Source organism: Marmota marmota, unplaced genomic scaffold, assembly GCF_001458135.2.
Source record: "Marmota marmota marmota unplaced genomic scaffold, marMar, whole genome shotgun sequence".
NCBI lineage: Eukaryota > Metazoa > Chordata > Mammalia > Rodentia > Sciuridae > Marmota > Marmota marmota.
Window position 1 is genome coordinate 7,769,480 of NW_025999913.1, and position 23,660 is coordinate 7,793,139.

The 23,660-nt window shown below is 46.0% G+C and overlaps 1 long non-coding RNA gene across 5 annotated transcripts in view; it reads left to right on the top strand.

Moving 5' to 3' along the window:
- Nucleotides 1-23,660, top strand: part of LOC125615574 — a 113,854-nt gene that overhangs the window by 17,893 nt on the left and 72,301 nt on the right. For all 5 annotated transcript variants that reach the window (XR_007346209.1, XR_007346208.1, XR_007346206.1 and 2 more), the window contains exons 4-5: nucleotides 3,870-3,973; nucleotides 12,242-12,397. This is a non-coding gene — a long non-coding RNA (uncharacterized LOC125615574). The remainder of the gene's footprint in view (nucleotides 1-3,869; nucleotides 3,974-12,241; nucleotides 12,398-23,660) is intronic.

Sequence of the window (23,660 nt, forward strand, 5' to 3'; positions counted from 1 at the left end):
CCCCCCCCCCCCCCCCCCCCCCCCCCCCCCCCCCCCCCCCCCCCCCCCCCCCCCCCCCCCCCCCCCCCCCCCCCCCCCCCCCCCCCCCCCCCCCCCCCCCCCCCCCCCCCCCCCCCCCCCCCCCCCCCCCCCCCCCCCCCCCCCCCCCCCCCCCCCCCCCCCCCCCCCCCCCCCCCCCCCCCCCCCCCCCCCCCCCCCCCCCCCCCCCCCCCCCCCCCCCCCCCCCCCCCCCCCCCCCCCCCCCCCCCCCCCCCCCCCCCCCCCCCCCCCCCCCCCCCCCCCCCCCCCCCCCCCCCCCCCCCCCCCCCCCCCCCCCCCCCCCCCCCCCCCCCCCCCCCCCCCCCCCCCCCCCCCCCCCCCCCCCCCCCCCCCCCCCCCCCCCCCCCCCCCCCCCCCCCCCCCCCCCCCCCCCCCCCCCCCCCCCCCCCCCCCCCCCCCCCCCCCCCCCCCCCCCCCCCCCCCCCCCCCCCCCCCCCCCNGGTGTACGAGGATGAACTGGAAAATCAAATATGAGATATGCTGGTGTGCATGTGTCGTGTGTTGCTCTGAAGACCCTAAAGGAGAATCCCCTCCTGCCACTGCAGCCCCTCCTCGGGGACCCAGGGTCTGGGCCCCCCCCCCCCCGCTGTCATGCAACACTGGACTGGAGCCACCTTTCCAGGTGGTCATCCAAGACAGATCCTATTTGTAGCCCTCCGTTCCCCTGGTTCCAGAGACTTCCTGGGGTGGGGGGAGGGTTATCTTCTCATCCACAGGCCTTTCCTCTGAGTAGAAAGTCACAGTACTGTGACATACACTGTGTTGTAAATCTCAGTAGGGTATAAATGGAGCAGCATGAGTGAAAGGGATTTTCAGCTGAGATCAAAGGCCAGGTAGCAGGACAGATGGGACATCAACAACTACCGGTCATCTCTTGGTCCCTTCCTCTGGTCCATGACCTGCAATTTCACTGGCCCTCCTTGCTATTCCTCAAACACCCTGTGCACCTGCTGTCTTTGCCTGAAGGCTCTGACCCTGCACATCGAGGGACTTGGAGATCTCCTTATCTAAATTGTCTCCTGCACCATGTCACCCACTTTAAACTTTTTTATGGCATTTACTACTACCTGAGCCTATCTAGGGTATCTTTTGTGTTTCCTACAAGGGAGTTTTCTGCCATAGGTACTTGTTTAGCTGACTTCCCCAGCCCTCCTATTCCATATAATCATGAAGACAGCCTTTAAACAGTAAAGAATGAGGGAGACCAGTGTTGACAAAGACCCACCCACATGAGCAATGCTTTTTATTAAGGAAGTAAATATCTGAGGGTTTGCTTTTGTTGTGTGGTTCTAAGAAGGCTCAGAGGCCCCCAGGTGAGTTCAAAGTCCCCTCTGTTTACCGGGTAGAATAAATCTTATTATAATGGACACACTAGAATTCGCAGACAGAGAGGGCTTGGCTCTTTCTTTGACTCATCTCCATGGAGATGGTCCTCTGTTTGCAGCTGGCCTGGACTCTGGTGGGGGAGGAGGTTAGGGCTGGGCACACAGGAGTTTAAGACACTTTCAAGGCTCCCTGGCTTGCTTTGATCACGGGCCAGTAGCTGCTGTAGGTGGCAGCCCTGGGTTTCTGCTCAGCAGGGTCCCAGCTCTTGGGTGCACACGTGGAGAAGGTGTGAAAACCTTCTTTCTCTGGAGCCCAGGCTCAGCCAGCAGCCAGCAGCCAGCCCAGGGCTCCTTAGTCAGGGCCAGCCTCATGGCCTCCTTGGGGAGAGTCCACGACTTCCCCTGTGTCAGCCCCTCACCACCAGCTCCGTTTCCACGCCCAGCCCTGCACCTCCACCTTCCTGCATCCCAGTGCCCCCAAGGGCTCTCCTGGCAAGGTTCACCCAGCCTGCTGTGTTCGGCCCTCCACTTCCCAACTCCTTAGCCCCATCCTGGGACCCCCTGCTTCCACCAGAAGAGCAGGGGCCAGGACCACCAGGTACAAAGATTCTCTGGCAGGCCATTTATCTTATCTTTATGAGCTGCAACTTGGGTAAGTCACTTCTTGAAACTCCATTTCTTTATTTGTAACTATTGGATAAATTCCCTGATTTAACTCAGAGCATCTCTTGGCTCCAAAAAGACAATGAACAGTTTAAACACTGGTCTTATGAATCGCCAGTTCCCAGTTCTTTGGGAGCTAGTCCAGGCGATACAATGTGACTTAACAAGCAGACTCATGGACAATCAGCTTCCACAGTCAAAGGGTCCAAGGGGATCCACCAATGAGCGGTGGCTTTATTTACATCTGAGCTTTGCCTATATCCAGTCTTAAGAAAAATTGTTGAAGATGAGGATGTTGGCATCAGGCTGAGCTCTAAAGCAATAGCTTGAGGGAGAAGGGGCTTTGCACACTCAAATCACTATTTTGGCAATTGTCCTCTTAACCCATACACAAGGCTGACCCAGTTGCATACAAAGTCTAATAATCTGGGCGTGGCCAAATGTGGTCCCAGAGGCCACCATCACTGTTACACAACTAATCATTTCGCAAGTCTTGCCTCATCAAAACTATGTTTTTCTCTCAGTTTTGTTTGTCTTTCAAACACCCAGATTACAAATTGCAGACCTGGGCAACCCCAAACGAAAGTCTCGTCATCTGGCTTTGGCAATTTCCTCTCCAACTAACTGTGGGAACAGAAATATAGACTCATGGGTGCAGGGGGTGGGTGGGATCTTGGAGGTCAGGGGGGCTATCCTCCCATCAGAGTCCTCAGCCAGTCGACATGATCATTGGCTTATGGAATCCCTACTTGGTGCCAGATGCTTGGGTGCTGAAGGGACTTCGCCAAGACACTGAGCAAGATCCTGTCTCTGATCTCACAGAGGCATGTCAATAAGCAGTTGGGACGCACCTATAAACACAGTCTAGTTGTACACTCAGGGGGCTGAGGGGCCTGGGGGAGGGAATGTCATCCAGGGTTAGGGGGTCAAAGGGCTTCTTGGGAGAGGTGGAATCTTTCCTCCAGCCCCAACTTTCCTGAGGTATAACTGACAAAATATTCTGCACGACTTGATGGACCACTGTATGCATACTTGGCGGAATAATCACCACTCAAGCTAATTAGCATACCCACCACCTCCCAGGATGCCCATTTGATTTTGAGAAGTGGAGTTTTGCAGGGAAAAAAAAAAAAAAGGAGTGAGCTAGAAGGAGACGCAAAGGGGGAAGGAAGGTGTTCCAGGAAGAGCTTAGAGCCTGTGCACGTGAGGGTGGGAGGCGAGAAAGGAAGGACAGGAAGAGGGAGGGGAAGGGAAGTAAGGGAGCCAGCCAGGGTCAGGGGACAAACTGTGCTCAGTGCTTATTCAGGGAATGGCCAGGAGTCTCCAGCCTGAAGTGAGAAGTTCAAGGTGAGGGGTGGTGGGAGTGAGGCTGGAGCAGGCAGTGGACCCCCCAGTCCCCCACCAGGAGGAGCCTTGCCAAGGAGGTGGGACTTCCTCCCGACCAGGTTCAGGGCACACCACTTCCAAACAAGGCACCCGCTGCCTTTAAGAAAGCAGGAAGGCTGCGCTTACCTTCCCCAACTCTGAAGCAGGACCTAAGACCCTCGTGTGAGAGGTGGCCTCCTTGAAGCTGGAGGAGAAGATCATCCTTATCTCTGAAGACCTGGGGACACTGAGAAGAATCTCAACAACAGACGTGGCTGAGATCCCAAGTTCACTGCCATCAGATCCCACCCCCTTTCCACTCATGCTCCTCCGTGCCTCTCCACTCTTCCCCACACAGAAGCATGAACACGCACAAGTTTTCCTGTTTCTCTCTTTCCTTCCTGAGGCTCCGTGTCAGGGAAAGCTTGCATCAAATGTACATGCCTGACTTTTTCTTGTGGCTGGATTTTGTCCCAGGGACCTCAGGCATGAACCTAGCAAAGAGAGAAGAAAGGAGACTCTTCCTGCCCTGCACTCCCAGAGACAAGGTGGTGAACAGTACAGCCGTTAGAGAATGCTAGGTGAGTCCTCAAGTCTCTCAGGGGTCCCATCAGCGGACCATTCGTTCCACTGTGAGCCAGGTCACATGGTAAGTAAAATATTTGTCAAACAGAGCCTGAAGCTGCATCCAAGAGGACAGGCACGGTCCCCGCGGTTCCAAGAGCAATGTTCTCCATGTCTGAAGACCCTCCCTGCCCATCCCATTTCCTCTTTTCAGGCTTGACAAGCCCAGCCCCCCACTTCTCTTGGGAAGCATGGGGTTTGGAAAGTCCAGCTTTCTCCCTCTTACCTCTCCTCTAGAGAAGTGAGTTGTCTACACCACAGAGGTTCCACTGGGGCATAGATGGAACAGGTGAAAGCAGTCCTGGAGTGCAGGGTGGACGTTTGCACTGACAGTGAGCCCACCTTTCTTTGTCTCTTAGCTACCCACTTTCTCTCTGCTCTTGCCTCTTGCCCCAGGAGCATTCTCTTTACATGTTGCTTGCTTTGCTAAGCTCCAGGTCCAGTTACCAGGGTTCTTTTGACAGCATCTTACCCTGAACCCATGTAAATTTGAAGTCAAATTGGCAATATGGTAAGAAGCGCCTCCAGAGTCACAAAGACCCGGGCTGGAAATGTGGCTCATTTGGTTAATATCTGTGTGACTTCAGGCAAGTGACTTAATTTTTCTGAGTTTCTGCTTCTTCATAGGTATAGTGCTTACAACTAGAGCTTTCCTCTTTAGATTTGTCTTTAGTATTGTGGAGAAGTTCCAACTTTCCCACTGAAGGGTTTGATATTTGATCCTGGCAATAGACAGGTTAATAGGAGCAAAGGCATGAGACATTTACTTAACCGTCTTTTTATGGGTAACAGGAAGCTTCAGACTGAAGACCTAATGACCCAGGGCAAACTATCCATTTTTTAGTGTAGGTTCGACAAAGCATGGGTGGCCATGTAGAGATAAGATTGGGTAGAAAAGGTATGACCTAGTGGTAATGGATTGAGGGGGAAAAAAATTTGCTTAGATTCTTCTTGACCTCCTAGGTAAGGGGCAGGATCTTCTCTAGAACCAGATCTTAAGACCTATAATTAAATAAGCTGTGTCCCCCTAGGGATTCATCTTTCTTTATTTTCTCTGGCAAGTCTTACAGAAAGGTCGGGGAAAGTTGTAGCAATATTCTCAGCTTTTATGACTGGCTTTGGAGGAAATGGATCCTGATTTCTATGATCCACCTTGGGGAAGAGGAATTCTAATTTCTGTGGCTTGCTTTAGGGAAGAAGGGGAAGCGTCAGAGAATAGGGCAGGAGAAAAAGAAAATTCACTTCAGAGGATACTTCTGAGGCCTCCGCTGGGGGGTACCATTTTCTGAGCTCCCAAAAGCAAATGGCACACACTAATAACTATAAAAGATAGAAGTGACAATGGTGGTCTTGCTCTTCCTCACAGTGATACATGGTTTCACTCTGATTAGTTACTTGGAGCCTCAGTTTCCCCATCTGCTGAGAATAGTAGCAAGGATTTGGCAGCACTATTTAAGGATCTAAGTGCACAGTGGATCTTGGAGCATGTTTACTTTCTTGACTTTGACCTCCAGTGGATCCCCGGCCTCCGCTAGGCCCCTTCCTTCTATCTTGAGATGTTCCTATCAGGGTCCCAAATCTTTCTGGGTAAACATCCTGGGAAAACATGAGGGAGGATCTTCCTTTTGGCTATCCAAGATCAGAGAGTCACACCCTGCTCCTGTTTTATCTCTTATTCTCTCTTTCCTCGCTGCCATGGGCTAAACCGTGTCCACCCACCCCCGACTCTGACACACAGACACACCAAAAAAGGAATGTGGAAGTCCTAATCCTCAGTTCCTGTGAATGGGGAAAAAGTTCACTGTGGATTCCATCAAGTTAAGATGAAGTCCTGAGGATTATCCCTAATCCAGTATAACCACCGTTCTTATAAGAGGAGGAGAGAAAAATATGTGAAGACAGAGACACAGGGAGAAGATGATCGCTATGTGAAGATGGAGGCAGACTGAAGTGATTTGGTCTTGTCTTCAATGCATCCCATAGGAAAAGAATAAATAGCCCTGGAACTCCTTGGCTGTCAGCATCTTTTTCTAGCAGTTTCCAAGGGAGGAAGGCTCTGCGGGCACAGTGGTATCAAACTTCTGGCCTCCAGAACTATGGGTCTTTGTTACAGAAAGGAATGCATTGTCTCCATTATTAGTTAGAGTCCAAATGATGGAAAGGTCTATTAATTGGTCAAATAAACATTCCTGAAGCCCACCTTTAAAATGGCCAGTTAGTTACCCAATTAGGATTTAGGAATACACTATGTGAATATGTATAAGATAAAATGAGTGCAAACTGAGGGTGTAGCTCAGTGGTAGAGCACTGGCCTAGCATGTGCAAAATCCTAGGTCTAATCCGGAGCACCACACATCAACCCCCGACCCCCAAACACATACACACACACACACACACACACATACACACCACACACACACACACACACACACACACACGGTAGATGGAAAAGGGTCACAGTGATTGAGAAGGAAAGAAAACTGCTTTAAAAGGGTTCAAAACACTGCTTCTTAATGGATAAGAGAAAGCAACTTGTAAAAGTTGGAAAGGTCTTAAATGAATGTCAGGACAGGAAGAAAAATATAGGGCCATAATTCAAGGGTCTTAGGGGAGCTGGCATTTTTGTGCTGATTTAATCTAAGATTTCAGCTTTAACAAGGGGTAAGGTTTACAGTCTGAAAATTAGCCACAAGGTATAACTTTACCCCTGACTTAACAGAGAACTTGAAGAATAGAGCAAGCAGCTCTGTCAGAACTTGCCAAGCAACTGCAGAATGCTGTTTGAACAAAGCACAGTTGCCCTGCCTGTGAATTACAGGAAGAAAGGAAGGAAGAAAAAGAGAGAGCTTCAGGGCTTTTCATTCTTTTTCTATGGGATGTATTGAAGAAAAGATCAATTCACAAGTCACAGACCCAGCTGGAAAACATAGGGCCAAACAAAGCACAGGGCCACGAGTCGCCCACCCCCAACTTGCAGGAGCTCTGTGTCTGGGAGGACATTCAAAGGCAGGGCATGATTGTGGTGGAATCCCCTTGGTACTGGGCTTCTGCAAGCTATATCCAAATGTCATCTGTGTCTTAAAAACCAGAACAGACAGTGATGGCCTTGGAGTTATGCAGAGTACTCAGATCTCTGCTGGTGGGGAGGGGGAAGGAAATGGGGCCTTGCACATCGGACAGAACCATCAGTTCTCTTGCAGTGGATTGTGGCTCCATATAAGCATCTTTAAGACTTCCTGGACATCTGATGTTTTCACTTACACAGCATCCCTTCCAACCCTGCTTTTGGGAACCCTGTTCTGATTTTCCCCTAGGGATTCATCTTTCTTTATTTTCAGTCCCAGGTTGTAGGTGTGAGTACATGACCACAGCCTGACCAATCAGGGTATTTCATTGTCCTGGAGCAAGGTAGTAATTGTTTTAGAGAAGGCATGTGACCAAAGCCTGGCCAATCAGGGTAGTCCAGTGGTAGTAATTGTTTAAGGGAAGGCACATGACCACAGCCTGGCCAGAGTATTTCATTGTCCTGGAGGCAGTAACCGATTTAGGGATGGGCACATGTCACAAATCAGCCCAAAGAAGTTTTGTGGAGGAGAAAAATAAAATAAAATGGAATAGCATTATTTGGGGCACTTAAAATAGTTGAGAGACTACTGTCAAACCAAATCTCAGACGTGTCTGCTACTGAACCTTTGGATTGGGCCAGAAACGCATGAAAGATGACCTTTGAAATAACACTAATCTCTATTGACCTTGTATACAACAGACCCCATGCCCCATGCTACCCAGAGTCTGAGGCTGTACCCAGTCTCTTTTTCATAAACCAACATCACTTCTGCCAGCAGCAATCATAATCCCTGTCTAACAAATGATGTCATTACCAGCCCCCTTGTGGCTTAAAGCTATAAACCCAGCTGCCATCTTGCAAAACCTCAGAGCACATTCTCAAGACTGCAGGAATCAGTGTTGGCCTGCACTGAGGTCCTAATTGGCCCAATTTCTTGCCATTTTCTTTTTTTCTTGACTAGACTGATTTTATCTTAGGTCACAGGTTGATCCTAAGAACTTCGGCAAAAGCTATTGGTGCCGAGATGAAGGCAGCTGGGTTGCTAAGAGCACTGGAGGCCTGTGGAGCTGCCGCCATCTTGCTATCACATGGGAAGAGGCAGCCTGAGTGTGTTGAGGAGCAAGTGCTAATGAGACTGAGCCCCTGGATCCAGCTGCAACCAAAGCTTTTTTTCTGTTGCATGAACCAATATACTTCTTCCTTTGGTTTACTTAAGATTTTAGAAGTTATGTATCTTTTACTGGCAACCTAAAGATTTATAACACAGATCTTGGTAAGCTGCAATAGGTATGATGGCAAATATCATGGAAATTTAGAGAAGCCAGAGAGATTTATATGGCATATTGGATCTGAAAACTTGTAAAATAGGAGATGACATGACCATGAGGAAAGAGTACAAAGAGTATTTTGAAAACATAAATCGATGGTATTATTCTTTTAAGTCCTTCTGGAGTGAGGGAATAGAAACAATGTTGTTAGAAAGAAAACAATAGTAATCTGATTCTTCTTGAAGTATTATGGCATCATACAGACCTATCCCAAGAGCAAGAACTGTGGGAGAGGATAGGCTCTGCGCTAGGGAGACCAACTCTTCTTCTTGTCTGGGACTGTCCCTGTTTTAATGCTGAATATCACTTGCCCTGGGAACCCCTTAGTCCCTGGCAAATCTAGATGGTCATTCATGTGCTTTTCTAGTCTGATCAGGTCATTTTACTTTTTCGAACCTCAGTTTCTTCATCAGTAAATAGGGCATATGTGGCAGGGGGAGGGTGCGGTGGGAGAACCAGCTGTAGTTTTCAAGTCATGATTTGGGGAGCTGCAGGCATTTGTGAAGGGCCACCACAGCCACTCCAGAAGGGGAAGGTGCTGAGCACCCTTTTCTGCTGTAGCCAGAGGAGTTTTTTTTTTCTGTGTGTTTTAAAAATAGGGATCTACCTAAGATTTGCTGGAGGGAGGGAGGACCTGCTCACCGAGGGACCTCCTCCAGAATGCCATGCTTTCTTTTCTTTGTTAAGAGGCAAATGGTTCTTATAGACCAGTGTTCCTGCACCTGGCTTCTCCTCCTAAGAGCCACTGAGGAACTTTAAAACAGTGTACATTCCTGGCTACCACCCCTGGAGGCTTTGGCTCCCCTGGAATTGGGTGGAGCTTGGGACCTGTATCTTTTTAAAAAAATCTTTGCAGGTGACACACATATGAATTATTGACAAATGTCAGTATGTTAACTATGATTAATAATAAATTACTTTCCACACACCTCACAAATGGCCAAGACATCACTGTTCCAGAAGCCATGTTCCAGAACATCTCAAACTTTCCATGCATCAAGAGGAAGGCTCTTTAAAAAAACAGATGACTGGGCCCCATCTCCAGGGTTTCTATTAAAGTAGGACCTGGAAGGGCCCAGAAATTCGCATTTCTAAAACACTTCCTGGAAGGTATTGGCTACATTCAGTAGCATCATTTTATACCACCAACTCCAGTAAGTTGCCTGGTCTCTTTGAATTCTGTCATCACTGTACCCTCCCCTCTCCCTGCCCACCCCCCCCAAAGCACTTAGCAAATTATTGATGAATAAATGAGTGGAGAAGGGGTTTGTAGGCTTCGGTGATAGCCACCTTTCTTTTTTTTTTAAATTAAAATTTAAATAAAAAATTTTAATTGCTAAGTAACGATAACACGTATTTGTGGGGTACCATGTGATATTTCAATGCATGTATACAATATGAAATGATCAGATCAAGGTAATTGGTATTTTCATCCCCTCAAACATTTATCATTTATTTTCTACTGACTTTCTAAAGAATCTTGTGGCCGACACCCTTTAACATGTGAGAAAGATTGCTACTGGCTATCTAAGGGATATTGTCTCATGGAACTGTGGTTGAGAACATGGGTGGGAACAACAGGATTTCCTGCTCTTGGCTTTAGGGACTTTATGCTGAATACATAGAAGCAACTGCTTCTTTCTGTCTTGGAGCCTCCAGCCAAGTCCACTGGGCTTACTCAAAGACTCCATTTTGCTTTGTTTTTCACTGTCTGAGGCCAGAAGACTTAATTTTCTTCTACCAATCCCTCTCTGGCTTTCTTTAGCTTCTTGTTGTATTTAAGTTTTTAAATCAATTTGCTGGGATGTTATGCAAGCAATTCTGGTTGCTCCAACTCTCTATTCCTGTGGCTAAGCTTGTCATGGTTTCTCTGCAAGCTCCAGATGACCACTCTGATCTCTGCTCTGACTCGACAAGGCACCCAGTCATCCTGCATCCTTTGCCTTGTTTGGGGGGCTCTGTTGGGGCTGGAACAGCTGAGGGCAGCTTGGCACTATCTTTCCACCCCTCATTAGTACAAGAAATGTTTCTTGGACTACAGAACCTATCATGGCCACCACCCAGACCTCAAGGCCAGACACACCCCAAATAAAGTTAGAAAGGAGGAGAAACCACTGACCATCATTAGCCACTAAATAGGGGGTACTCGGTCCAAGTTCTGGAGGAACATTCAGATGGTTAAGTGGCTTTGCAGCCTTTATGTAACTGTTGAAATAAGAAACAGCATTCAGAAAACAAACACAAATAACAATCATAGAATTGAAAGAGAGTTTCCCTCTATTTCAGATCCTGCTTCTGGGGTGGTGACACGGACAGTCACTTCGTTGGCATTACAGTCCCACGTTTGCTAGGAAAACAAGATGTGTGTCGAACAGGCAGGAAATAGACGACCTTCCCAACTCCTCCCTGCAGAGAGGGTTTGGTTCTGACCAGAACCTGAGCTTATGGAGAAATAATCTCTTCTAAATCAGTTCTATAAAATCAGCCCAACTGAAGAGCCACGTCTGTAGCAAGGTGCAAAAGCAGCCTTATCTACCATCCCACTCAGGGGTCCCCACAGGTCCCTTCTCCAGAGTGACTGCTCAACAGTCGGCAGCAGCTGCCCAGCTATTGCCCAGTGGTAGTCAGCAAGGCAGGAAGCATGCATTTCCCCCTGCAGGGCAGAGATGCCTGCCAGAGCAGAACTGTCCCCTGGTGCACACTGGTCTAGGAGGCTTGGCCATGTGTGCTCTAGAAACATCCAGAATCTTCTTTGTGTTGTGTTAATGACATTTGTGTTTCAGGAAACACCTTTGAATCTTGCTGACAGGAAACTGTCTTGTTAGGTAATTAACACAAGGGAGGATTCAAAAGTTTTCCACTTAGAAACCTTGTGCACTGGACACTTTCCTTGTAGGGAGTCTATTGGGCTTTCACAACATGGTAGGTCATGGAGGGCAGGGCACTTGGAGGAGGGAGGGAAGGTGACCTGCATGTCCCTCTTAACATTGCCACTGGTCTTGGAATCAGGACATTTTTGTTTTTCCTGATTTACAAAATGTGTGCTGTCCCACAGGGGAAAGATTATGGGTGATTAAGAGTGACTGCAAGGAGAGATTGAAACCCACTCGTGCCATTCACAAAGATCAAGGAAATTCAAATACTGAGAGAAGGGCCAAGTTCACACCCTTGCAGGCATCAGAGAATGGGAAAGGCAGACTGTTTGTGGCCCCAGATGTACATTCTCACTACTAGGGGGAAACTCAGTGGTCCTCAAAGTTCATCTTTCTCATGGTGGGTTGAAAAAAAAATTTTTTTTTTTTTTAAGAAACACAATGAGTCCAAATAGCTTAGAGAACTTGAGAGAATCCCTATATGTGGGGAGAGAAGAGAAAGTCCCCACTGCATGGGGCAGCAGCACTCAGGAATCTGAAGGTCAGATGCATTAGGGAGGGAGAGCTAGCAGGGGAGGAAGGGAGTCGAGAGCAGGATCCATGTTTACCTCTGGGAAGCAAAATCATTGGAGAAACAAACCAGAACTTTCCATAAAGCCTTTCTGTTTACACTTGGAAGAACCCAGAAGCAAAGGCAGTGTTCCCAGGAGTCTACAGGTGCCATGTTGCTACGTTTGGATTTTTCCAAGGAAGTGTCTGGAGGCAACATTGGCCTGATGTTCTGGCACCAGCTTGGAGAGAACTGCCCTCCGGCCCCTATTTCACAGGATTGGCTATTTATTTGTTTATTGGTAAATTCATGTTAACAGAAATAACTACGTATCTAACAGTTCAGAGTGATCTAGAAGTTCTTCTCATGCTCTGTGCCAATTTTACTTTCTCCTTGTGTCCTTCTAGACCTCCTCCTCCACCTTGATGGTTGAAGTCGTTTCAGCAGTTCCTCAAGAGCTGCTTTAACCACGAGGAGGCAGAGTGGAACATTCTTCTCTTTCATGATGTCCCAAACAAGTTGCCACATGGTAGCCCTGGTCTGAAGGAGATCCAGCATATAAGGTTGGCATCCCACCCATTAAACATGGTCTTTGTCATGAAGACATTCTCTGGTTGAGACCTCTTGACATGTTGGTGTTCCCTTTGGTGACCAGAGACAGTCAAGTCTCCTGAGATTCGTTTCATGCTATTGAGGGGTGACCATATCTTGAAGCACTGTGGTTGACAGTTGTGTCACAAAGTTATCAGTCTTCTGTAATCTCTGCCTGTATCATGACAGAAGGAGGATGTTGTCCTCTTATCATAGGTCAGTGTGGTAATCATAGCTGAACCATTTAATGGTAGCAGAATTCTGTAGGCTTTGGTTGATAGCAGGTCACTCAGTGCAGGGAGAATACTCCTTCCCAGCTCTGGTTCTGGGATTCCAGGACACTGCCAATGGAACAAGACTCAGTGTCCAAAACCATGCAAAAGGGGAAGTGTGGATCCATTAAAAAGAAACTGGAAGAAAAGAAACTGGATTCGTCTTGAGTTGTAACCACCATGATTGCCCCAAGGTGGCTGTAATTTTTCCTGCACGGTTTCCCAGCAAACTATAAATAAATCAAACCATTAGAATGGCATATGGAGCTTTACAACTGGACCCTGGCACCAGGAATGTGCCTGGCTGACATTTTCTTAAGATAAAAAGGTACAAATTGGCTAAGATAAAGTCATTTTTCCATATATGTGTATATTCTTTTCTTAGCCAAATTGCAGGGATCCACTTGAACTTCACCCCTGCCACCCAGCCCGGAGCTTCTCAGTAAGTCCCCTAATAAGTTGCCCTCTGTGCCATCCTGGATCTGTCTGCCTCTTCAGTCTCATGGCACCTGGGGCCAGTTCTCCTTCCGTGGGACCAGGTTGTTCCAGAACACTCCCTTAGGACAAGGAAAGTGTGACATACAAGGAAGGAGAAATCACTGGAGGCTGGAGTGGGCTGGGGTGTTCAAGAGAAGATGTCAAGAAAATGCAGGTATGTGAGCTAAGCGTGGTATGCCGTGGTGGGGAGAGAAATTCATTGGAGCATTGCAGAGGCACTGATATCCAGGGAGGTGCATTAGGAAACAAAAATGTTTTCATGAATCATGTGATGCTGGCTGCTGGACTGAATTCTTATGTATGTGCCAAATTTTCATGTTGAAACTTGACCCCCAATGTAGTGATAATAGGAGGCAGCACCTTTGGAAGGTGACTGGATCATGAAGGTAGAATTCTCATGAATGGGATCAGTGTCCTTATAAAAATGACCTCCCAGAACTTTCTTGCCCCCTCCCTGCCATGTGAGGGTACAATGACAAGGCAGCACCTGCAGGCCTGGAAGATGGACCTCACCAGAATGCAACCAAGCTGGCACCCTGATCTTGGACTTGTAGTCTCCACAACTGTGAGAAATAAATTTGTTGTTTGTAAGCCACCCAGACTTGGGTACTTTGTGATAGCATCACTCTGCTTTTATCTCTCATCTCTTACTTTTCCTCTTTCCCGTGTGTTTTGCCTCTTGCTTCTCCTTTGCACATCTTAAGTCATTCAGCAGTGACCAGAGGCCCAGCTATCAGTAACCAGTGCTTTGACCTCCTTGTCCCATGAAATTCACATAGTATTTCATCTAAATTCCATTGCTTATTCTTCAAATGATATCCAACAACCCCATTCACTTATGCTTTCATTTTAGGTCTCTTCTCTTGCTTAATTTTCTCATTAGAAGAAGAAATTTGTGTAGGTGTCAAGATTCGGCCCTAGGTTGGCTGCTATAGTCATCCAAGAAATGTCCACCTACTCACCTGGGATATGTTGTAAACCATCATGCTCAAAGATGGGCCTCTTTTTTTTTTTTTGACATAAATGCATCAGGATTTGGGTGTCAGTGGAACAGAACTTTATTGAACATCTACCATGTTTGAGCTCTATGCTAGGCTCTATGGGAACAGAACCAAGACATTTTTAAAATCTTCGTTTATTGGAATAGACAGATGCATAGTAACTAACCATGGTAACATTAAAATAAATTATTGCTTCAAGATGTTTTGCATTGTGCTCTGTGCCCACACGGCAATCTACATTGATGATGCATCTTTTGTTAAATTTATCTCAAATCCAAAGGATTCTTCTAGCCCTGGCCCCATTTCTAAATCCTCCCACTTTTAAAAAAACTAAAATACTCCCTTAATTGGCTGTAAAAATGGATTAATGGGTTTCCATGGGGAGGGCGTGGGTAAAAGAATTTTTTTTTTCCAGAAAATTTTTTAAGCCTAGAGGATGGTTTCAGTTGTCATGTGAGATTTCCTATCTAGATCTTACAAAAAGAAATTCTTGGGGGCATTATGGATACATATCCTAAAATATAAAGGACAGCAAAAAAAGATTGTCCTAAGTCCAAAACATGCTCATGTGAGGCATTAAGGCTCCAGAATATGAGTATACTCTAAGAATAATTTTAATCAATGAGAATCCTGTAACGTAGTGTGATAAGGCTTAAGGAGCTATGTGTTCAGTGTAGTCAAGCTGTAGGTAAGGGATTCATCCACTGTGAACTTGAGAATGGAGAGATCCATTATCTCCATTTTCCGGTCATGGTTTAAGGGGACCATTTTAAGGAATAGCCAAGTGTAAGGTACTGATGTAAGCAATGGATACATATTACTCATCTAATTTCACAACAATCCAATAAGGCTGTGTGCAGAAAAGAGTTAACATGGGGGCCTGAGACTGCTGTCCTTGGAAGGTCTGCTTGCATGGTCGGCCCTTCTTGGCATCAGGGATATTGTAGAGCGCCCCCACTATTCCATGACAATAGAGGTGCGCTATGATGGAACTCTGTGTGCCATGGATGTTTATGCTGAGCACCTGTTTCCCTTCTTGGAGTCTGAAATTTGGGCATATGGTAGAGGGTGCCTAAGTGACCAGCTCCCAACTCAATCTCTGATGAGCTTCCCAGGTCAATGTTTCACACCTGTCATAATTCATTGTTGGAGAAGTTCCGTGCGTCTTGTGTGACTTCATGGGATGGGGTTCTTGGTAGCTCGTGCCTGGCTTCTTCCATGTGCCTTTCCCTTTGTGAGTCTTGATGAATGGCCTTTTGATGTAATGGAACCTAGTTGTGTGTTTGATGTATAGAACTTAGTTGTGGGTATGACTATATGATGAACACTGACTCACTGGGCCTGAGGATGATCTTGAGAATCCCCCCCGCCCCGCCCGAAAGGTGTGTGGCATTATTATTTTCATTTTAAGAGGAAGCTGATTCATGGAAAGGTTAAGTAACTATCCCAAGGCCACACAGCAGGTCCATGGCACAATCAAGATTTGAACCCAAGCAGGCTGGCCACACAGCCCTAGCTTCTTAACTCTATGGAGGATCAAAAATTATAGCTATATCACCTCCCTTGTTGGGTGGCTATGAATCAGAGGAGGCAGGTTTGCTCAGAACATACTAGATACTCAACAAAAAAATATATTTACGCTATTATATTATTACACATAGCCCTGATCCTTTCCACCTATTAAGAAAATCTACCAGATTTTGGGTTTATAATTTTATCTGTTATGATAGCTTTTCTTTATAAGATAAATGTATCACTGCCCCTTATGTGGCCTCCTGGTCTCCAGCTGTGGGGAGAGACTAGGTGCAGTAGGTGATAGTGATAAAGTGCATACAGTAGGCTGGGTGTTTAGAAGAACTGACAGGGACAGAGGTAGGAGATGTGACTGGTTTCTGGGGAGCCCCTCTCATTACAGTGGCCACACTGTATACCACCCATCCCCCAACTGGGGACACTTTAGAATAAATAGTCAACGTTCTATTTGCAGCAATTACTTATTTCTCCATCACCTTCATCTCTTCTTTCACCTCTCAAACTTTCTAATTAATGCAGAAACACCCTGTTTCTTTCCCCCGAGGAAACCAAATGAGGCCAGCATTTCATAGACCTATTCTTGCATTACTTTCAAAGAAAACAGCTCTTCCTGCGAATGCCTGTCGGTGGTCTCTCACAACTTGGTAGATCAAGATGTCCCAGCTATAGGCAAGCTGGCGAAAGCACAGTACATCTTGTGGTAGAATTGGGTGGGGGTTGGGGGGTAAAATAAAAAAGGTGACCCTAATTTAAAACTTCCTCTTCTGCATCTGTTCCTTGAAATTTTTCTTCACTAGAGAAGCCAATCTCCTTATTAAAAAGCACATAGCGGGAGTGGGGTGGCAGGAAGCTACACCAATACATCAGTGAGATTGAATCTTTCCTTGTAAGCCCAGTTTTGATAAAGTAAAATTGGAGGGAGCCTGTGGATATTAGGGACTTGAAAAGGGGGCTTGGTTATAACAAGTACTTAGGGGGAAAAAAGGAAAGAAAAGAAAAGGGATGTGGAATATTTGGGATGAACAAATAGTGGTATCAAAGGATTACTTGTATGATCAATTTTTCCATGGGATGGCCCTCTGTGTGTGAGAGGTAGAAATAACAGGAAAACCTCCTGTCTTGAGATAAAAGGTTTTAGTCTGAGAAAAACTGGTGTCTTCGTACCAGACCTGAAAGCTGCAAGGATCTACAGCAAGGAGCTCCCCAGGATTGGGTGACCTCCTTTAAGCAAATGACTCTGGCAGGAGACCTGAGCTTGGGTCCCAGGTGCACCACTTGATCAGTTGCCCAGTCTTAGCTAAGTCCCCTCATCATCCTCTGTAGTCGCCTCAGTGTCTTGAGTTGCAGAGTGGGGCATATAATACAAACTCTCTAAGCCAGTCCCCACAAACCAAAGACCAAATGTTCTCTCTGATCTGTGGATGCTAATCCACACCAAGGGAGCGTGGGGAGGGGAAGAAATAGAAGTCCATTGGATCAAAAGAGAATGAAGGGAAGGGAGGGGGATGGTAATGGGAAAGACAATAGAATGAATCAGACATGATTTTTCCATGTTCATATGTATGAATACACGACTAGTGAAACTCTACATCATGCACAACCTCAGAAGGGATCCGAATTAGAAGAAGTTATTCTCCATGTATGTATAATATGTCAAACTACACTCTACTTTCATGCATATCTACAAACAACAGCAACAACAACAACAACAAAAGACCTCTCCAGGACCCTTGGGAAAATTAAATAAGATGGTGTGGCTTACGGTACCAAGTGAATTGTAAATTCATATCTAAATGTTGGCTATTAAAATTTTGATCCCATGTTTATTAGCACAAGGATTGAAGAGAAAAATCAAACATCGAATAAATACTTAGTTTTCACTGTATCAAACATTAAGTGAGGAGGGCAACCGAATCAGGAGAGCCTTCTAAATATAAATTATAGGTGGAAGGAGTACTGCCCTAAATTCACTATGTGATTGCTTAAGATGAAAGCCAAGCTCACCCCTCCTCCTGGGCTTGTCTGGCTGAACTCGCACACTGTGGTCCAAACAGACAGTGGACATCAATTAAGATTTAGGTCAAAGTCTCCAAAGTAGCCAGTGATTTAGTTTCTGGGATTAAGGAAGACAAAACCTCACCGATGGCCGGATAAGAAGAACATTCCTTTCTATTGTGATCATCCTACATCAAGGAAATGTTTGAACTTTGGGCAGCATAGTGTGATGTGCCTGTTAAAGTTATTATATGGCTGAACTTCTGAAAAACACCACAGCCTGAGTGTGTTTTAACCATCTCTGCTGTGGGTCAGAATCTTGGAGAAGTGACATTTGACAGATCTCTGGACGCACATGGTTGGCTCCTAAACAGATTGCCATCTTAAAGGGCCCCTGGTGACGGCTGGATACAGATCTTTCAGATCTGTCTGTTAGGAGCTCCCCCACCTACAATCATCATTAGAATCTCTTGTACTTTTTTTTTTTTTTTGTAAATGCTACAGACTGTTATTGGATTTAGAGTAAGCTGCAATTAGCAAATCTCTCAGCTTCTCTTCGAAGGAAGTTATTTTTCAGTGGAAATTTTTGTAATGGCTCCTGTCTGATTTTTAACTCTTCTGCAGAGACCAGACTCCCAGCTCAGTCCTTGGATGCATGATTCCAAGAGTGAAGGACTCCCCCTTTGAACCAACTGAGTACTCTGACTTCTTAAATTTAGCTGCGAGCTGTCTGGGCACCTTCTGTACTACTCCCCTTGCAGAGAAACCCTGCAGTGCCAGGAGATTCTTGGTCTTTCTGTTTGAACTCTCAGGAGGTAACAGGGCTGAGCCTGGGCGCTCACAAGGGCTTTTCAGTGTGGTCCAGGTAGTAAACAAAAGCCTCAGAGTCACAGGAACCCGACCACATTTATTATGGCAGGTGAGACTGGCAAGAGGTTTGCCAAGGTCAACTAGCTGAATTGCCAAAGTCAGCTTAGAACATGTCATGGGCAGCCTGACCCTCAGCTCTTCTTCCCCCTTCTCCCTTGGTCCCTTATGACCCTTTGCAAGCGGAGAGGAATAGATGGGGATGAAGGATTCTCAGAGATCCAAACAGATGGAGGAAGGGTTTAAACTTAAAAGGAGAGCAAGGAAGATTTGTTGAACTTACAGATAAAAGAAGCATAATTGGATCTATCGACTTCATTCCTGCAAATCTCCATTAGCATAGAAAATGAAGAACTGTCCAAGTCATAAGGGTATGACCATGTCCCCCCCACCCCAATTTATTACTGAGTCAGATTGAGGACACTGTCGCAGCTCTTGGGTACTTTGCAAGTCAACAATAAAACAAATGAACAATAAAACAAATGAACCCAATAGTTTTCTGACATGAAGTCCACTAGAGAACAGCTCATGCCGGTGGGTGCTATATGTATCTTGGTCCCAGCAGCATCCACCTTGTGGGAGGGACTCAGTACATATTTGGTGACCAACGACTGATATGCAGATTGGGTTACATGAGACCAAACAAAAGCTACTTTAAAACATCTTCTTCAATTTCATTGTGATGCTTGTACCCATCTGTTCCCGTTTATCACCTTGGTAATAAAATGTCATTTAGACTTTCTTTACAGAGGTTGAGCTGAACTGAACTGGATGGTCACATTCATCCCAGAGGCATTTGGTTTTGTTTTTGTGCTTTTCGTGTTCTCTTCTGAAATCCTACTTGTTCTTCAGCCTTTTCTCATTTATGAAACCATATTCCCTGTGCTTCTTTCTTCCTGCTAGGTAATAGGAAACCCAGCCCTTAGTGTGTCAGATCCAGCTGCAGGTGCTTGCTGTGTGCTGACTCAGCGAGATAGGCATCTCCTCATCTCCTTGGTGCAGATGAGGATGTCACTAGCTCCAGAGCATATGGCTGGTATAGCAGGAGTGGGACGTGGACTCAGGAATTGGCTCAGAGCCTCTGGGATCTGCCCATCACCTGAATTCCAGAGATCACATCTCCCCTTTAGGTTACTTGCTAATTGCTTCAAGCCTGTTCCCATGTAGCAAAGAAAGGATCTCCTTAGATGCTCTGTGTGTTACTGCTTCTCACAAGGCTTAGAAACTTTTTTCACTTTGCTGTTTATTTTTGGCAATTACTTAGGAACAAATGAACTACATGATCAAATAAACCTGAACAAAACAACCAGGAGATAAGCCTGATTTTAAGCTGAGACTATTATTTATTTTTGTTTGGACAGAGAAGGTACTAGCGATTGAATCCTGGGTCACTTTACCACTGAGCTACATCTCCAGACCTTTTTATTTTTTATTTTGAGACAAAGCCTTGCTGAGTTGTTGAGGCCTCAAACTTGTGATCCTCCTGTCTCAGCCTCCCAAGTTACTAGGATTATGGGTGTTTGCCACTGTGCCCAGCTTAAGCTTCAACTACCTTAATGCATTCCTAATATCACACACTCTCACTTGCACACAAATGTACATGCATGCATGCACACACACAAACATACCTCAATATAGGTACGTATTGAAATGTGATTTAACCTGTTTTTAATCACAAAAGCAGCTTAAATTCATTTGAAAAAATCCAGAGGCTGACACTTTCTACCGAAAAAAAAAATGGGCCTGCTTAATAATGCCAATCCAAGAGAAACATTTTAAAATATGTTGGTGTACTATATTTTACTAGACTTTTGCTTCATGTGGAGATACATAAAGGTAATCATTTTGTTAAAAGTAGTCTTTTTCTTGCTTTAGATTTGGTACACATCTTTGCCTATCTCTGTGTATACATCCCTTTATTACTTTTTAATATTAGCATCGTATTCCAGGGTGGATTGCTCAAGTGCAATAATTATTAGGATTGTGCTGATGGTCATTTGGATTGTGTTCATGTTTTCAACATCCTGCACAATTACTTTTCACAAACTTTGAAAGAAAGAAACTCAGGTTAAGTTGAACTCAAAGAGGGAGCGTTGAGCTAAGTAACTCTTCTATGGCAAAAGAGAAAATCTGACATAGAAGTGGCCCATACTTCTCAAACTGGGTGTTTGGGGAATATCGTTGCTGGGATGTTAGGTTATGTATATAGAGACTCATTTCTCCACCCAACACAGTTTATGAAATAGATAACTTTCCCTACTAACTTGTCCTCTCAAGAACCCAGGAGGCCTGCCCCTGCACCACAGGCGTGTGGGGGTAAGAAACTACCCAGGAGCATTGCTGAAGCTTTCCTCTGGCTGAAGCAAGCAGTCTGCAGCGTTTTCTTTGAAAATTGCTCAGGCCCAAACCATTCTTTGCTCTCCTCTGTCAAGTAGAACTCTACTTTTCAACCAGGCTGGTATTCAGATTCTGGAGCAGATCCAAATTTGCTTTCCTGAACCTATCTTTGCCAACGGTGTGTGTGGTGGAGGGGTGGGCTTCTCGCTCTCACAGTGACAGTGACAGTGACAGGCTTTGGGTCTCTTTTCCAGGGAGCTGCATGGATGGCTCCCTCCTCTGCCTTCCCACAGCCTTCATTCTAGACCACAGGATCCTCTCCCAAGACCAAGTGTATACACCTCTGCTCAAGCCACCCTTCCCCCTCCCCATGTCCTGGTACCTTCCTGGGTCCCTCCTCCTGTGGCAAGGCCACCCTGAGCTGTCCTCTCCTGAGCAGGCCTAGGGAGCCCCTCTTCCCCTGCATGAAGCTCTAGTCCCTACCACCTGCTCACACGCTCGCTCATTCCGACACTCAGTGGATGGCTTGTGAGCGCCTCCCAGGTGCCAGATAGTTAGCAAAGCCCAAGGTCCAGGGAGCTGATGGTCCAGGTGAGGAAACAGAGCACAAGGAAATGCACAGGTATTTCTTTACCTTGCCAGGTGGTGCTAAGCACAGGTGGCAGGCAGAGCGTTTGAGGTGGGGACCTGGGCGTGGCACAGGGAGGCAAGGTGACATGTGGCTGCAGAGCTGAATAAGGAAGGGGAGGGAGCCCTGCAGGTGTCTCTGGACAGCCCTTCCAGAGGGGACTGTAGATGTCCAAGTCCCGATTAGGCACATTCTTGGTCTCTTGGGAAAACATCAAAGAGGCCCATGTTCTACCTGCTCATCCTCCTCCTACCCTGACGACTGCACACCACTGAAACCTCTACTGTCACCATAGTTGTGCCTTTTACTAGAATGTCATGTATTTGGAGTTATGCCATAGGTAGACTTTTCAGATTGACTTCTTTCACCTGGCCATAAACTTAGATATACTTTATATTTTTATTTTAATTAATTAATTAATTATTATTATATTTTTTTTGGTACTGAGGATTGAACCCAGGGGTGCTTAAATACTGAGCCACATCCCCAGTCCTTTTTATTTTTTATTTTAAGACAGAGTCTCATCAGGTTGCTTATAGCCTCATTAAGTTCTTGAGGCTAGCTTTGAACTTGTGATCCTCCTGTGTCAGCCTCCAGAGCTGCTGGGATTACAGGCACCCACTACCACACCCAGCTAAATATACTTTTTAAATGTGATTTTTGTTTTGCAAATGTGTTCTCTCTCCTCAGCTCAAATGTAGGATTCTTGAGAGTAGGGGTGCTGCCTGTTGGAGCCCACAGGTGACAGATAAATTGTAACGATGTTTGTTCAGTAAAATTCTTCTTTCTGAAGCACACCAACATGCAGGGTGCATCCCAGGGTTCTTTCCAGTCCTTATTAGAAACTGGATGATGTGTTAGTCTGCTTTCAGTCTCTGTGACAAAATACCTGAGATCAACAACTTTTAAGGAGGAAAGGTTGATATGGGTTTATGGTGTCGAAAGTTCCAGTTCATGATCACTTGGCCCTGTTGCTTTGGGCCTGTTGCAAGGGAGTCCAACATGGTAGGAGCATGTGGAGGAGCAAAACTGCTCATTCATGGCCCAGAAGCAGAAGAGGAAGAAAAAGGTGCTGGGTCCTCATATCCCTTTAAAGGCATGTCTCAGTGACCTAACTTCCTCTCTTAAGGCCCCGCCTCCTACAGGCTCCACCAACTCCCAATAGACCACAGGCTGAGGACCAAGCCTCCAATCTGAGGGCCTTTGGGGGACACTTATCCAAGTCATAGCAGATGATGACCTGTAGCTTGTGACACTCAGACATTCTGAAGAAGACTGGTGCTCTTTTGCTATACTTCTGTGCTGGTGGTCATGAATACCACCACCCAGCAAGCTGGTGCAGACACGTACATTTTAAGAAAACATACTGTCAGTTCTCAACAATGTGAAGTATGCCTTTGTTTCTGATGCCCATCCTTCCTTCAGATGGCAGCAACATAACCACACACACACACACAGAAATTAATAGGAGGCCCAAAGATTCGAACAAAGAAACACACACCATCAAATGGTTCTAAGTCCCCCCCCAGGTGACTCCTCTGAAATCACAACACCTGAATGCAGTCATTCTTTCAAGTGTCTTGCCATAAAAAAAAAATAAAGAAATCATGAAGACAATGAAATAATACACACCAAAGTTCTAACCCATTCTATTGTAAATGTGATGGGGTGCAATTTGTTCAGCCTCACATCCCTTGTAACTGAATTAAATGTGCTTTTAAAAGCTGTATAATGTATAGCCCGTTGTATCTAATTGTAGAATGTGTTTATAGTCACCATATAATTTAGATCCGAGGTTCCTGAGTGGGCTATAAAGTCCCCAAACTCAGGATCTTTCTTCCTGTTACTACCAAATCCCAATACCATATGTAGAAGGGAAAATTAGGTTTGATTAACCTGAGTTGTGTTTGCAGAGCTTCTTGAAGACATGAAACCTATGCACTTTAAATTTCTAACTAAAAATTTTAATTACCCAGACCCCCTCCTCCACCTCCATGTGTGAGTGTGTGAGGATGGGCCTTTGTCTGCTTGGCTTCATGCTAAGCCCCCAGCCCCTAGTATGTGGCCTGACCCATGCTGGACTCTTAACAAATGTTGGATTGAT